A 17,152-nucleotide genomic window follows, 5' to 3' on the forward strand; every position below is an offset into this window, starting at 1 on the left:
AAGGGAGTGCTCGAAATTTGTATAGGCCGTCTGAAGTCACAAAGGCTGTCTTCTCGCAGTCTCGTGGATCTACCTCGATTTGCCAGTACCCGCTTTTGATTTCAAGACAAGTGGCCACGACAAAGTCTATCCAGCAAATTGTCAATGCGCGGTAGCGGGTACTTATCTTTTTTGGTCATGTTGTTAAGCTTTCGGTAGTCGACGCAGAAACGTAGCGACCCGTTCTTTTTTTGACAAGCACGACTGGAGATGACTACGGGCTGTTGGATGGTTCGATAACGCCATCGTCAAGCATTTCGCAGATTTGCGTGCGTATCGCTTCACGTTCTTTAGCCGACACGTGGTAGGGGTGCTGGTGTATTGGGTGTGCGTCCTCTTACGAGATGATACTATGTTGAGCGATGAACGTCTGGCGGATCTTTGAGCAACTTGCGAAGCAAAAACTGAACTCGAACAAGAGCACTCGCAGCGCAGTCTGGTTATCGGTTGACAAATGAGGATTGATGTCAATATACTCATTGACGGGTCTGCGGTATGTACTAGTGCTGACGTGAGACAGTTAGTCACGTTTGCTACTTCGTGGGCAAACGCTATTAAAGTGCCACGGAAAAGGTGTCGATGCTCGTTGCTAAAGTTTGTAACGAGCAATTCAGAGCGGCAATCTCGATGGTATATTACACTTCTAGCTGCACAGATGCCTTGCTGTAGGATGTGTTCTAAATTAGTCTCAGCCACCACATTGTTATCGCTCAAACCTCAGCATGTTACGTCAACTAGAACACTTGCTCATGGAGGAAGCGTCATGCTCTGTTTAGAAATATGGAGTATGTCGACACGCCTTCCGTCATCCTGCACGTTGATCGCTCGCTGGGCTGAGAAGGTTACGCAGTGCTCTTGAAGATCAATGATAGCTCCGATTTTCTATAGAAAGTCAACTCCCAGAATGACGTCACGGCAGCATACACGTAGAACAAGGCAGCTTGCTACGAATGTATACCCTTGAATCTGTACTCAAGTTGTGCAGGCGCCCAGTGATGTAACGACATGGTCACCAGCTGTCCGAGTCTGCAAGTTATGCCACGGCGTGATTAATTTCTTCAGCGACGTTGTCAGTTTCCCGCTCAGTAAGAAATAGTCTGCGCCGGTATACACTAACGCATTAACTACACAATCATCAATTGTCACTGCTTTGTCGAGTGAAAGCCGGCTACCCTTTGCAGAAGCAGGTGATCTCGGACCAGTTTCTGTACGGTTCTGCGTCAATAGGAGGTCTTTAGCGCTTCGACGTTCAGTGACCATGTCCCCAGAGGTCGCTTCGGCAAGTTTTCCCGGCGGGGGCTGGAAGATCATGCAGTAGAATATCACTGGCACGTTGATAAAAATCGCCTCGGTGATGGTGAGCGTGACTAGCGCCCGGCAAACGGTGGTGCATGCTGCTGGGAGAGGTAGTTTTCGATGTCGCGTGGTCTCTGGCCGTAACGGGGTGGCGACGAGTACGCAGAAAAGCCGCGAAGCCCAAGACGGTGATCTGGGCACCGGCGGTGAAAGTGATCAGCTTCACCGCAGCGAAAGCATAGAAGTCGTTGATCGTTTGTGCGCCAAACAACAGACTTCCGAGGAGACGTGCGCCGATCGTCGACGTACTGGATCGGTTGCACCAAACCTCTGGGCGACAGAAGCCCCACGCACAAAGGGCAATGGCGATGGTGTGTACGCGCTTTCGTACTATGGTATGTGCTGCGCCGACTCGAGTGAAACAGCAGAGACAGGATGAATGAACAATGGCGGCGATGCAGGAGGGCATTTCGAGGCTTCCGCGTAGATTGTGCCACGGCGATGTTCAGCAGGAGCTGGCGCAGCTCTATCAGGAGGTAAAGTGTCCCGGGAGCCTCGTGCAGCTTATCGTTGATCACAGTAGCAGTAGCGCTAACTGTAAGATGAGGTGTTACACCAGCTTTTTGCAACTCTTGACGTACGATATTAAGGATGAGTTCACGTAGAGAGTCATGGCTGGTTCCAGCAGCGGTGAAAATGTCAGCAGTAGGCATGCCACTGACTTGCCCATCGTATTGGTTGGATTGCTGCTGCAGCATCTTTTTTCTGTTGTCACGGCTTCGGATAAGAACTCCGCGACCATCTTCGCAGGGCTTCGCACGAAGCCGGTAAAAAGCTGGTCCTTAACACGGCACATCAAGTGACGCAACTTCTTGTCCTCCGTCATTCTTGAATCGGCCCGTCGGAAGAGGCGCGTCATGTCTTCGACGTACGGGGTCACAGTTTCGTTTGACGACTGGACGCGGGCCAGAATAACTCGTTCAGCTCTTTCTTGGCAATAAGCGCTGGCATAGGTCTGCAGACGTCTACAAGATAGTTCTGGCCACGTCGTCAGCTGCTCCTCCCGATTTGATACCACGTACGTGCCCCGTCTTTGAGATGGATATAGACACGACCCCGTTTCGCCACGTCGTCCCACTGATCCAAGGTGGCTACGCGCTCGAAGTCCACCAACCAGTCCTCAACGTCCTCGCGCTCCGTACTATGCAACGTCGCCGGTGCCCGTGGGCTTTCTAACGTATAGCGGTTCGATGTCGTGCTTCCGTTCCGGTTGGCGAGGTTTGCACCAAAGCGCTGGTCATGTTTGTGGACGTGGTGGGAGCAGTGTCATCGAATTCCGGAAGCAATTCCCTGATTTGGCGGCTGGTCCGATGCACGGGAGTATTGACTGGCACTAAACTTGTATTGCGGCTTCCTTGGAGGGTCTGCAACATTCGTGAGACTACCCAGCACTTCCACCAGTTTGTCACGATGAATCACAAGAACTGGGGGTTTATTAAAGTACGAAGTAGCTAGCTCTAGGACGATGCGTCAGTCGTGGCTGGCTGTCCAGTAGAGAAGAAGCAGGCGATCTTCTTTTTTCCTCGAGGTTGAGAGCCGCTCTTGCAGTCGACCCACTACGTGTGGGTTTAAATACAGTCTTCCTACTGCCCCACAGTGCCAAAATGAAAATTTTTGTGGTGGTGCGTTCCACAAAATCGGCTGGGAGACCGTTTCATTCTCTTACAGTTCATAGAAGAAATGTGTTGCCAAGTGGATCTGGTCGGAAGTTACAGCATCAACGTTTATTAGTGATGAGAGCGTGTGATTTGGTTACTTGCAGGTTGAATGAAATGATCCTTTTCTATCCTTATTTTGTTGTGGTAAATATTGTATACGTACGTTATTCTTTCCGTGTGAGGTCACTATTCCACGGTTTCCAGCTGAGCCTTTCGCACTAGCGTGCTCACCAATGTCTGCCAACAGTACATATTTAAAATAAAGCATATCGACCATCTTTGAACACTTTCGAAGTCGGCAGTTCCCTTCTCCGTTGGGGCCTGATAATATCAATGCGTATTGAATGTTTAGTCGGATAAACGCTTTATAGGCTGTCAGCTTTTTATCTGGAGGAACATGGCGCGAAACTTGGTTTTAGGTATCCTAGTTTAGTTAGTGCTTTTTCTTTATGTAGGAAACATGCCCATTCCACCACAGATCTGATGTGAGTATGAAACGTAGGTATATAAAGATTTTACTTCAGATAAGATGATTCCATTCAGATCATCTACAATATCACAGGCACTTAGGGCAACAGACTCATACTGAAGAGAAGCCTGCAGATTGCCTTCAATAAAGTCAAGCACTCAGCTATGTTAGCCGCAGTATCTAGGCTAAACACGGAAAAAAGCATACGAGTATACAAAACCTTCCTCATTGAGCGGATCACCAAAATCAGCTCTGAAGACCTACAGGTTGTAGAGAAGAAGCGGGGAAGCTGGGCAACCCTGCAGGGTGCAGTGATCTCCCCATCGCTCTTCAACCTCGTGATGATACCACTGGTTAACCGGCTAGGAAGAGTAACGGCAGTACTATGAATACCGAGAGTAAGTGACGGACGCATCAACACAACGCTGCAAGAAGCGGTCAGCGCCATCGAAGAGCAGCTGCACAGGACGCGTCTCGTCTGCTCTTCTGATACCTGATAACATCAAAAGAAGACTCAGGGTCTAGCCAATCCCGAAGGAGGCTAACGAAGCAAAACAAGTAGCGGTTCTTCGTGAAGGCCACAATTCTCGTCAGGAAAAAAGGCGCCGCCTATATAGATGCGATGGGAAAATAAGAACGGAAGAAAAAACTTTATTCGGTTTTGGACAGGGGTCATGAGCTTGATGGGTGGGGCCCAATGCCCAGGGATCCACTGACTGGTGCTGCTTGCCCGACGTGACGCAGAAGAGCAATCTGCACCTCTGGGTCAGAGCTGGCAATCTGTGCCTCCCATTGCTCGAAAGTACTGGAAAGCTTTACTGGCCTAAAAAGGTATCTTAATGGTCGGTTTAGGAATCTTGATGGTCGGTTTAGGAATCCCCACGAAATTTGGGAGAGCAATGGCGAACAACCACACCACGGACAGGCATGCTCATATAGCGTTGGAAAATTTTTGCATAATCTTTGACGGTTGCAAAACACTCCCGTTGGAATTCTGCGGAGGTCAATAGCGTGCTCCTATTCCAAGGATTTGTGGGGGAAACTATGTTGCCGCGTGCCTGGCTTGTTACCAAGAATTTTGCGAGGGGCCGTTCTGAATGGGTCTGTGCATGGTGTAGCGGTAGTGGCGGCCAGCCAGCGAGAGGAAAAGAAGACGAGCACTGGAGGCTCGTGGCGCGCGGAGCCTAGAAAGTTCAATGCTTCTGGCTGGCTGGACGCCACGGCCGATGCTCTACTTCGGCAGCTCGCTTTCATCAGTACGTTTTGTATTTTCATTTAACCTGCACTCTAAGGTAAAAGGGTGTTAAAAGGGTGTGTGGTTCGTCCTTTTGCGAACTAATGGGACTGCCACAACCATTATTCCCTTTAAGGACTAATGGCACACGGTCTAACAGTTAGTCTCCAGAAGGGACTAACATTTAATCCTCATACATACACCTTAGTGAGTAACCGTTAGTATCACAGTTCACCTCAAAGGACTAACATTTAGTCCTCATATTAGCACCTTATAGAGCAACTGCTACTTCCCACATTTACACCTTACCGGGCGACCGTTAGTCCTCAAAGTTGCACCATGCCGGACGAACGGTTGATCCAGTCAAGTACTCCAGTCAGATGAACTTTTTGTCCTCAGTTCAATCATTGTTCTTTTGTTTGTTTTCCACCAAGCAGAATACTGTTTTCGCTTGTTTTTGTGGGCAGTGACCAACAAATTCCGCAGAAAAGAAAAGCAAAAAAGTAGCTGGCCACCCATGTGTAACTGCTTTCACAGTCACGGCAACAACGAAAGACAAAAGTGAGACATCAAAATCTTTTATTTTTCTACATACACATGAAGTTTCTCCATTCCTTTAAATAAATTCACGGTGAAGTGTACAGTTACAGTCTCATTGTCAAATCTTGTTCACTCCTTGGGGAGCTCCTCCTACTGAAGCGATAGACGACAGGCATTGCAGACGCCAGCGCAACTAGCCTTCTGTCTGTTGTGTTCCCACGGCTGCACGTACAATAATACAGTAAAAATTGTTAGGCACACGTCACAGAAGATGAAGATGCACGCATATGACAAGTACGCGCACTTTAGTATGAAAACAAGCGTTCAAATATGACACACGAATAACTTTACGTTCACATCTCACACAGACCTTCTGAAGGTGCTCTGACGAAAGAGATGGATGACGGGTATCGCAGACGCCAGCGCACAGTCTTCAGCACGGTATGTGCCCACGGCTGCAGAATAAGTATGAAAATAGTGAGTCACACGTGACAGAGGATGAATACAAATGCTTATGAGAAATACGTGCAAGGTGAAATGAAAACATATGTGAGATATGACATGCTGATAATTTCACCGTGATGTCACACTTCGTAAAAGACATCATTTTGATCCCCGTAGCGTGACAGCTTAATGCCTAGTTCACACTGAAACATCCGCTTTCTACAGCGACCAAAATTCCCCTGCCACCGAAACGCAGCGTCGTTCGCACTGGACGCGCCCCGCGCCGCCGAATATGCCATCTACTACGGGGCAAACGGGGGATGGATGCGCTGTCACTAGGTTGCTGTCGCGCCTCGCAAACGCTACTACGCTATCCGGTGGTGTATACTTCGACGATTCTCTCACGCAAGAAGCAAGAAAAGACAGTACCGCTTACATTGCTGGCAAGTGGCTTTCTTTTAATGCAGGAAGAGCAGAAAAACCACCGACGCCAGCGACGTTGGTGGGTTAGTTTCGCTCTGCAAGACCGCAACAAGCTGGGTCAAGCCAACAGCAAGCTCGGTCACCTCTTTCACGAAATGCGGAGGCGAAGTAGGCACAGAGTAGGTTAAACTCCCGTTGGTTTCAACATTCAGTTACGTGCACTGCGGCATAACAAGTGAGTAGGGCTTGGCCGCCATTTTTCAAAATTCCTTGACTAGCGCTCCTATTGGTCCGCGGTGACAGATTCGGTGGCAGACGCCGCAAAAATCGGTCGGTGAGCAATCGGCGCGGAGAGGGCCCTTTCGGCGGATCTCGCAGCCGCCGAACCGAATTCGGAGCACTTTCGGTGGCCGGAAAGCTCAGTGTGAACGCGGCCTAAGAGCGGCGGCCGCAGTCACACCTCCGCGAACCACCCTACCGCTAACAAGTTGGCGAGTCCTAAGCGAGTGACGTCGTTCAGCTCGAGCGAACGAACGCGAGACAAAACATGGTACTGCACGTGGAGTGTCTGCCGCCAGCGAACTTCGAACAGAAGACCGAGCGTATGCTTGGCCACCGCCACGAATAGCACAGAGCTGGTTTGGAGCTAGCGCTGAAGAAATCGACGGTAATGCGGCCCTTTTCCACAAACTCGAGCGAGTGCAGCGCGCAAACGCGAGTCCACCACCGCGGCCAACGGACGTTGCCGAGCTGCTTGCGACCGACTGACGGGGAAGCTAACTGTAATGGCGGCCAATTTTCAGTGAGTTCCCACGCTAGCGAAAGTCTCGCCATCCCGTGCTGGTGCACTTGCAGCACGCGACCTACTACAACCAAGCTCTTTACGAGGACCCGCAACGTATTTTCGGTGACTCGCAACAATGCGACGAGGTCTAAGCCCAATATCGTCAACACGGAGCTCCGCGGTGGCGAAGACAGGCAAGCACTCGATGAGCGAGCGTACGGGTGGCCGACGGCAATGGCGGCCAATTATCAGGCGGTCGCAAAACACAGGGAAACTGCAGACGCCGAATCTGACCTTCGCGATGAATTTCGTGCATGCGATATACAACACGACCGAGCACGTTGCCGGCAAGCGCGATACGTATCGCACACGCGACAAGTAGAGTAGAATAAAGGATGATAACCTACTTGCCTTAGAATCCAGCGCTGTTTTCTGCCCTGAGTCGGACTGAAATATATCCGATAGGCCTGTTCTTTTCGGCCACCATATTGGCCTTTCCAACGGTTGCTGTCGTGTGTTGCTCGTGACTATCTTGAAGCTAGAGATATGCAGCGCGGTGTGGTGACCTGTCGAGGCTTGCTCCAGAGTTCATGGTTGCAGCGAAACGCTAAAGCAGAGGCCCACGCTCATCCAGGCATACACACAAGCACCACGTCGTAGTTCTTTGATCGTCGAATATAGGCGGCCGTGGTCGAGCACTCCGAAAGCGCCGCTGCGCAACCGCCCAGCAAAATACGGGAAAAGACTGAGCCAGCAGAGGAGAAGAAGGACATGTGTTCTGTAGAGAAGGACTGGACCTTGGCAACGCTTTTCGCGCTGCCTGTAATGCCCGGGCGGTTCATCCCAAGTGGAGACAGTGGTTATTAGCCGCACGCTTCCCTCTGTGGTTGTTCCTCAACGATCTATACGTTCATCGCGTTTGCCCATTGGGCTTCGTTACTCTTGGGTCGCTCGCTGGATTTCGTGCCGACCGGTTGTGCGCCCGCGCGCTCTGCGCGCTCGCGATCTTTGGCGGCATTGTAGCTTTGCCCGACTGGGCTCGCCCTACGTCACCTCCTATCGCCGACAACCTTCGACGACAGTGTAGTTCTGACCTACTCGACCTGCTCTATGGCATCTACAGACGCCGACAACATCTCTCGCAAATGTACCCCGTCCTCGGACTCCAGTCACCGTGCTTTCATCTTTCCTGTCTCTCCTATCCCCTCAGTTTGTTGTTGCTTCTTCTTCCTCTTTTTTATACCTTTACTTCTACCCTTTTTATCCCTCCTCACCCCCATCCCTCGTGAGCTCTGTGGCGGTGTCGCTCACTGAAGCAGACAATAACGGGGCTCATTTTTCTCTTCCTTTCTCTATCTTAAGAACCACTCGCGTGCGTTAATCCTTTTTTGGGCATTTTGCCTTAGAGTGTGGGATGACGGCACGTCTATGTCAGATGCCGTCACGTCGTTACAAATTGGAAACCACAGACACACCGCCAAGCGACGGACGCTGCATAATCGCCGCCGAGCTCTGCGGCCATGTTCCAGCCAGCGCGAGCCTGGCAGTTTCAATTCGACCCACCACTGCCACCGTTCCAGACCTCTCGCCTTGAGTCATGGTTTCAGTAGTCTGTGGAGGCCTTGCATTGCAACGGCATCTGGATACAAGAGTTCATGTACGAGGTATTAGAATATCATATTCCACATAACCCCAAACGCCACCTAACATACTTCTCCTGGAGCCCTCGCCCGTACGATGATCTGCGAGACGCCACGCTCAAGTTTTACCGCATCAAACGTCGTCTTTTTTTTCAAGGGCGAAACAGCGGTGCCTGGCTTATCACCTTCCAGGGCGCCTCTCACACCTTTGCCACACAAGACCATTGCACGGCCGGCTACCGGCTATGCAGCTGATGGAGAATATGCTTCCCCATTGATCGAGCCGCTGACCGAGTTACCCACTACCCCGAGGAGGTTCACGTATCCTGCCTCTGATATACCGCTTCTGCCAATTGAAGGGATTCGCTCTTCTCTTCGTTGACTATTCGACACCGACAGCCGCCTCTTGCGCCGTTGGACTCGTTGCAGAGACCTGGTCGGCTGCACTGTCTACCCCGGGCTTTTCGACGACCTCAGCAGGGCCAGCTGACCTGCCTGCAGACTCCACGCCCCTCCTGGCATTTGCGGCCCGTAACTTCGGCGTTGCCACCACGCTGCAGCATGCGCTGCCAACTGGCTCGCCTACCTGCCTTCAAACTTACCGAACTCTCCCGGCTATGTCACCTCCAACCTCCCGTCCAGCCACTAGCGCACCAATTTCCACACCTGAACACCCGCTGACGAGGTTCAGGTTGTCGCTCCTGCTATTGATCACTCCGCCAGATGTGTTTATCGACGTCCTCAGCTGACGGTTCACCACGCATGCCAACCAGCCATACTTATTCTTCGATCTCTTTCGCCCGAGACAACTCAGGGAGCTCAGGCTCAATGGCGGCAACCTCACCGCACTCTCCGGAGCCTGCCACAACCACAAAAATCGTCAAACACACTATACACCACCCAATCGTTGAGGCATCACCGTTTACGATGTCTGAAGAAGTTCACACCCTAACCTTCTACGGCTGTACGCGCGTGAGGTTCAGACGCTGACATAAAATTCGGAGGACTGCCCACCTGGTTCACCACAGGTGTAGCACACCATGTATGCTCTTGGAGCCATGCAGGTAAACCATCCGCCTGTCTTTCCACACGCATGCTCGAGAGTTTCGATGCCGTTCACGGCTCCTGACTACTGTGACGCCACAGACCCACTGCTAACTAGATCTCTCCTTGCCCAACATCGGCTCTCGCTCGAACATCAACTCAACTGATTGGCGTAACCTAAGCTATACACGTCATCAAAGGCCAGAAAAGAACATCTATTGCTACTCTTAGTCGGCTCGTCATAACGCTGAGCTATGTCGCATTTCGTCTGTACAGAGCGCTCGTCTTCCTACTTGTCTGCACCCTACCCGGCAGACCATGCGGCCGCCTCAGCCGGTAATGTGCCACCGAAAGTAATGCTACCAGCACCGTCAACACGCTACCTGCGTGAACCACACTCCCTCTCAACGTTCCCACCAGCATGAACATGAACGTACATCTAGGCCCACTTGACTGGCCCTACTACGCACATTCTACAATCCATCTTTCATACATCAGTGCCCGAGTGCACGCGGCAACCGACCACACCGAAATGGCTCTTGTGTGTTCTCGGCCCTTAAACGATTTTCACCTTGTTGGTTGTACACGCTACCGCCAAAAGCATCCCTTTACCATGACCCTCGACCCACCGTCCACCAGAACTGTTTGAATACTCCGTACGCCTTCTACCCTAACCACATTCAGACTTGCCAGCGGACATTTTAGGAACTGTCGGACATGAGCATAGTGTTCTTAATGCATCTTTTACATTCTTTCCTTTGTCGTGTAACACGCTAGGTGGGGACCCCTTGTGGCGTAGCTGTGGTGGCGGTCAGCCGGCGGGAGAAATAGAGGACGAGCACCGGAGGCTTGTGGCGCACGGAGTCTAGAACTTTCGGTGCTTCAGACTGGCTTGCCACCACGGCCGCAGCTCTACTTCGGTGGCTCGCTTTCTCTGTACGTCTCGTCTTTTCATTTAACCTACGACGACGGCACTTCTACGTCAGATGCCGTAAAGTAGCTACAGGTCGTTTCGTTCCTCGTAAGCTTTCCCCTGGATTGGTTCTTAGGATTGAAAGTGATTTTGAGACTTTGCTTTGTACGTGAGCCCTCGAGCAAAAGCGTCAGCTTTTTTTCCCTTTCAGGCATGCGTTTCCTGGACACCAGATCAACCTGTCTTTGTTCTTTATTTGCCCGCCTAAGCATTTGCTTGTTTTTACGGGAAGCCGGCCTCTTAAAAAGAAACGGCACACTTCTTACGAGTTGGAGATAATAATTGTCTGCAGTTCATCTCTCTGTGCACGCGTTTTGATTACAAGGGCAATGGCAAAGCATTTCGCCTTGGCGATCAAGGACGTGTACAGCTATGCACATTACACCATGATATTATCGTTGCTAAGTACGGATGCAACTGAACGTATAAATTATCGGGAGAGTATACGCGGTGGCGGAAGTGTGATCATCGAGGGCTACAAAGAAGACCGCAGCAAGCGTCCAGGCTACACTGTAAAAATGAGGGCCCTCCTTCACGGAGGAAGCTGAAAGTATAGCGGTGCCGAGCACTTCCGTGAGACCAACTAGACCGGTTTCTGTAAGAAGAGTCTTCTCACGGAATGCTAACGTTAGCACGGCCACCACAAAACACTCCGTCCCAGCTTTTTTAGTAACAGACACCCTTCCGTGACTGAAACACAGCAATTGCCTAAAACAAAATAATATTACGTGCATCATACGTAGCTATGATCACAGCAGAGTACTTCATTCGGAAGAAGCTCCTTTCCGTGACTGTGTTACAGCTGTTATCTTATGAAAGAGTCCCCTACAAACATCTTACGTTACATGTAAACGCAACCCTCCGCTCCATGAACAGTGTATACGTAGGTCCTAATGATGGCGAGAAACGTAAAACGGACACTGTTGCTCACTGTTTTGATGTCATTTCGAGTAAATATTATATTTTGTGGGATGTACTGACAAGTGGTGGATCTAGAGGGCGAGCGGTAGGGGCGATTGCCTCCTTGAAGCCGTTGCCCGTATCCCAGCCCCCCTCCCCCTCGTTTTTCACTTGCGGAAATGCTGTGAGCCAGAATGTGTGGTTTTTATGCTGTGGTTGAGTTCTTGCGAATTTAGTAAGTAAATATTGTCACGTTACTCTCGACAAACTTGATCAAAATGGGCTCGTTTAGTCAACTACTCAAGCAGCGGCTCAGAGAGATCGTCTTTGTCTTCTTTCACTCTTCGATCTCACCCAAGCAAACCATGTGGCAATAGTCCCCGCCTTTGAAAGCATCGACTCGATGCTCGTAAATGAAAAAAATAAAGGTATACACACGCAGATATAGAGAACCAAAAGAGGGAGAGTGTCATTACTCGCAGCGCAAATGAGGAAGTTTCGCCAACGCTTGCGCCAAGCGCAAAAAGAAAACGCATAAAAACACAGGAGAACACAAACAGCAGCAGCAACGCAATGTCACGGCATGTCGTAGCACGTGAAACCACAAGGGCTACAGTGTGAAGTAGGGCTTCAGCCGAATGACATGCACGGTTTCGGGTCGAAGCTGTTGACGAGAAGACGCTGCGCCGTCCGGAAATACCTCGTAGGTAAGATCTGTGATTCGTCTAAGAACCTTATACGGTCCAAAATAACGGCTTAGGAGTTTTTCGGATAAGCCTGGTCGCCGGACAGGGATCCACACCCACACTCGGTCCCCAGGGTGGTAGGTGACATTTCGATGGCGGAGGTTGTAACGTCGTGCGTCTGCATCTTGTTGGTGACTGGTGTTTATGCGAGCTAGCTGACGAGCTTCTTCGGCGTACTGAGTGTATTGCTCAGCATCTTGAGCAAGTTCATTGCTTTGGTCGCACGGAAGCATAGCATCGAGCATGGTGCGCACGTTGCGTCCGCAAACGAGTCGGAAAGGCGGAAATCGCGTTGTTTCTTGCGTTGCCGTATTATAAGCAAACCTGATGTATGGAAACGTGATGTATGGCTACCACGGGTGTTTTTCTTGTAAAGAATGCCTCTTCTTAGACAAAGAGAAGACAGTTCGCGAGCAATGTGTTTAGGGACCTCAGAGTTGCGGCCTTCCAGGGAATCCATGACTGGGCGTAATTCATCGTCTGCCCGCTGCTTTGACATAAATTCGGAGTCACTAACTGCTCTGAGAAAGGCATCTTCATCTTCGGAGCCCCTGACAGCGTTCCCCACAGGTGCTCGAGCAAGCGCGTCAGCGTCTTCGTGTTTGCGCCCTGACCTGTACACAATCGTAATATCAAACTCCTGCAAACGCAAACTCCACCGTGCGAGACAGCCGGATGGATCTCTGAGATTTGCCAGCCAGCAGAGCGAGTGGTGGTCAGTCACCACTTTGAAGGGACGACTGTAGAGGTAAGGCCGAAATTTGGTCGTCGCCCACACTACTGCGAGGCATTTTTTTTCTGATGTAGAATAGTTGGTCTCAGCTCGAGAAAGACTACGACTGGCGTAAGCTATCACATGCTCAACGCCGCCGTGTCGTTGTACAAGGACAGCGCCAAGTCCGACGTTGCTGGCATCTGTATGAATTTCTGTAGCAGCGTCCTCATCGAAATGGGCAAAAACAGGGGCTGTTTGCATTCTCTGTCGTAACTCTGTGAACGCTGTATCTTTTTCTGCACCACAAGTAAAGGGTACGTCATCTCGGGTAAGTCGCGTAAGAGGTTCAGCTATCTTAGAGAAGTTGGCGATAAATCGGCGATAATACGCGCACAAGCCGAGGAAACGGCGTACTGCTCTTTTATCTGATGGGACAAGAAAGACGGCAACAGCAGCAGTTTTGTCTGGATCAGGTCGCACTCCATCCGCACTAATGACATGTCCCAGAAATTTCAGCTCTTCATAGCCGAAATGGCATTTTTGGGGTTTCAGCGTGAGTTCAGCTGCGTGAATGGCTTCCAGAACCTTTCTCAGACGCTTCAGATGTTCTTCAAAGCTCTCGGAAAAGATGACCACATCATCGAGGTAGACAAGGCAGCTTTGCCACTTCAAGCTTGCGAGAACTGTGTCCATCATCCTCTGAAAAGTGGCTGGTGCAGAACAGAGGCCGAAGGGAAGAACTCGGAATTCGTAAAGTCCGTCTGGAGTCACATACGCAGTTTTTTCTCGGTCTCGTTCATCCACTTCAATTTGGCAATAGCCACTCTTTAGATCGATGGACGAAAAATACTTCGCACGTCGTAACCTGTCGAGGGAGTCGTCGACACGTTGAAGTGTGTAGACGTCCTTTTTTGTGACGCTATTAAGCTTCCTGTAGTCAATACAGAATCGCAGCGTTCCGTCTTTTTTCTTTACTAGAACGACTGGCGAGGACCGAGCGCTGCTGGATGGTTGAATAATCCTGTCATCGAGCATCTCTTTTACTTGTGTCTGAATAGCCTCGCGTTCTTTGGCAGAAACGCAATAAGGCTGCTGCCGGATGGGGCGGACGTCATCATCGGTAATAATTCGATGCTTCGTGAGGTGTGTTTGACGGACTTTAGAAGAAGAGGCGAAGCAAGATCTGAACTCCCTTAAAAGGTCGTGAAGTGCAGTCTTTCTCTCGTCTGACAGCGTCGAATTAATGTCGATGTGGTCTAAAAATTCCTCATCCTCATGCGTTTCCTCGGACGCGAAGCACTCCGTGACGTCGGCAACAGGTTCTCCATAAGCTAGGGTGGTTCCGCGGAAAAGATGCCGGTGCTCGTAATTGAAGTTCGTAGCTAGTATAGTTGACTGTCCGTCACGGACGCGCACAACACTTCGGGCGGCGCATACACCTTGGAGCAGCAGAAGTGATAAGTTGCTTTCAGCCACCACGTCGCCGTCTTGGAAGTCTTCACAAGTGACTTCGATGGGAACAGTTGCTCGAGGTGGCAGCGTCACACTGTCGTCAGCAACACGCAGCGCAAGTCTACGGCAGTTATCAGCGTCTCGATCTGTTGCGCCTTGAGTCGAGAAGGTCACGATGCGCTCCCGGAGATTTATGATGGCACCGTATTCCCGAAGAAAGTCCATGCCGATAATCAGCTGACGCGAACAGTCGCGAAGAACGAGGCAGCTGAGCACAAACGTTGACGCACGAATTTTCACTCTTGCGGTACAGCGACCCAGCGGTGTTACGACGTGTCCTCCAGCTGTTCCAATTCGCGTTCCATTCCACGGCGTGATCACTTTCCTGAGATCTTTCGCTAGCCTCCCACTGATGATCGAATAGTCTGCACCAGTGTCTACCAATGCACTGACCTGAAGACCGTCAACCAGCACGGGTATGTCGAGTGACACGCGGTCACTAGGTTCAGATGCGGATGTCGGCGTTTCTTCGGCACTGCGATTATTCTCTGACGAAATGCCTTCGGCGTTGCGTGCAAGCGTCGATGGGAGGTCTTCCGCACTTTGAGTCCCAGCGACCTTGCCCCCGAAGGCCGCTGCCTTCGGTTTTCCCGACGAGGGCTCGGGGAGCGTTCCCGTGCAGTCACCCAGAAACGTGGCCCAGTGGCTGCGGGTCTCCTCGGAGATGGTGACCGCGATTGCCGTCGTGTAAAGGGTGCACGCTGTTGCGCGACATACTCTTCGATATCCCTTGGCCTTTGACCAATTCGGGGACGAGGGGAATTGACGGAAAATCCGCGCAGTCCAAGTTGTCGGTATGGGCATTCGCGGTAAATGTGACCAGCCTCACCGCAATGATAGCAGAGGGGTCGTCTGTCTGGCGTACGCAAGAGATCAGACTTGCGCGTCGGTGCACGGTGACTATCGATGTCCAGATCAGCGTGCACTGACTGAATCGCGACTGACGGCATTGTTGTCTGGATCGGGACGTATGGCATTGTCTGGATCGGGACGTGCGGCACTGTCTGGATCGGGACGTGCGGCACTGGCTGGATAGGGACTCCTTGACCCGAAAGAGGAGTGGCAGATCGCAAGGCTTACGCGTACGTACGACGGTGACTGTCAGTCGACACAGGAGCCGTTTTTGGATCAACCGACGTGGGCAGAAAACGATGGGCGTGCAGCACCTGCTGGACCTCGTCACGGATGACACTGGTGATAGAACCAACATCGATTTGCCTTGTCCAGTACATCTTTTCAATTTCTTCCCGGACGACAGATCAGATGATCTCGCGAATTCATTCGGGGCTCTTGCTCCCAGGGGTGGCGAAAATTTCGGGAGTTGAAGCAGCATTCACTTGACGGTCAAACTGGGCAGACCGTTGGTGCAGTACTCGCTCCATTGATGCCGCTTCAGTAAGGAACTCAGCAACACTTTTGGGGGGACTACGCACCAAACCAGCAAAAAGTTGTTCCTTCACACCACGCATGAGGTGGCGCAACTTTTTTTCTTCTGCCATAGCAGGATCCGCTCGCTTGAAAAGCCGTGTCATGTCCTCGACGTACATCGAGACGGTCTCGTTGGGCATCTGGATGCGTGAATGTAGTGCACGCTCCGCCCGTTCGCGGCGGTCGGGACTCCTGTAGGTCTCTAGGAGGCGACGCTGGAGCTCGCGCCAAGATGTCAGAACATCATCCCTGTTCAAAAACTACGTCTTGGCACCGTCTTTTAGGCAAGTGTACACGTTTCGGAGCTTCGCGGCATCATCCGAGTAATTTATCGCTGCGACACGTTCGAACTCACTGAGCCAGTCGTCAACATCTTCATGCTGCTCTCCGTGAAAGGGGCTAGGCATGATCGGGTTCTGGACGGTGCAGTAGATCGGTGTGGAAGGTGTGGGAGCTTGCATGGGATCTTGTGTCGAAGTCATCGTCGCTGCGTCAGTGGTTGGTGTCTCAGGCGGTAGGCCTCGTTGGCAGCGGCTTACTCTATGAACAGGAGTGTCCACGGATGCAGGGCTTGTGTTCCGGCTGCTGGACGGGGTCTTGGGCATCGGGTGGATTGTGAGACGTTGTACCCAGCAACTCCACCAGTCTTGTCACGTTACTCTCGACAAACTTGATAAAAGTGGGCTTGTTTAGTCGACCACTCAAGCAGCGGCTCAGAGAGACTGTCTTTGTCTTCTTTCACTCTTCGATCTCACCCAAGCAAACCATGTGGCAATATCAAAACTCCTCTTCCATTTCTCTTCCAAGCGAATTTCCAGAGGAATATCAGCAAGGGTGCTGAATATGAGCAAGGGTGCCCTTGCTGATCTTCCCCTCGGGCTGACAGACCACAATATTTACTCAGACTTGCATGCAGTGAATGCACAGTGCTTGCAAAAGACACAACGTAAAAAGTGTTTGCACCTGGAATATAGATCCACAATAGTGCAGTGCATCCCGGATGAAAGTAAACAAAAAAATTTTTATAAGGCGATTTGTTATATTATTATCGTATGCATTGATAATATATTCACAGGTAGTTTACCACTCACCACACGTGGATTCCATACATGCGGTTTATATACATATTGCGCTGTTCATGCGATATCGTAGGCTTATGCGAATACTCGAGCACGACAAATGTTCAGATGAATATTAATACATTTGAATTATTTTGATTCCAATATAAATGATTGAAAATTAGGTGT

At 50.9% G+C, this 17,152-nt stretch overlaps 1 protein-coding gene across 2 annotated transcripts in view; it reads left to right on the top strand.

Moving 5' to 3' along the window:
* The window catches only part of LOC119162997 (luciferin 4-monooxygenase), a 562,016-nt gene that overhangs the window by 483,268 nt on the left and 61,596 nt on the right, over positions 1-17,152 (top strand). The gene's annotated exons all lie outside the window — the stretch shown is intronic.

The sequence above is a fragment of the Rhipicephalus microplus genome, unplaced genomic scaffold, assembly GCF_043290135.1.
Source record: "Rhipicephalus microplus isolate Deutch F79 unplaced genomic scaffold, USDA_Rmic scaffold_13, whole genome shotgun sequence".
Taxonomy (NCBI): domain Eukaryota; kingdom Metazoa; phylum Arthropoda; class Arachnida; order Ixodida; family Ixodidae; genus Rhipicephalus; species Rhipicephalus microplus.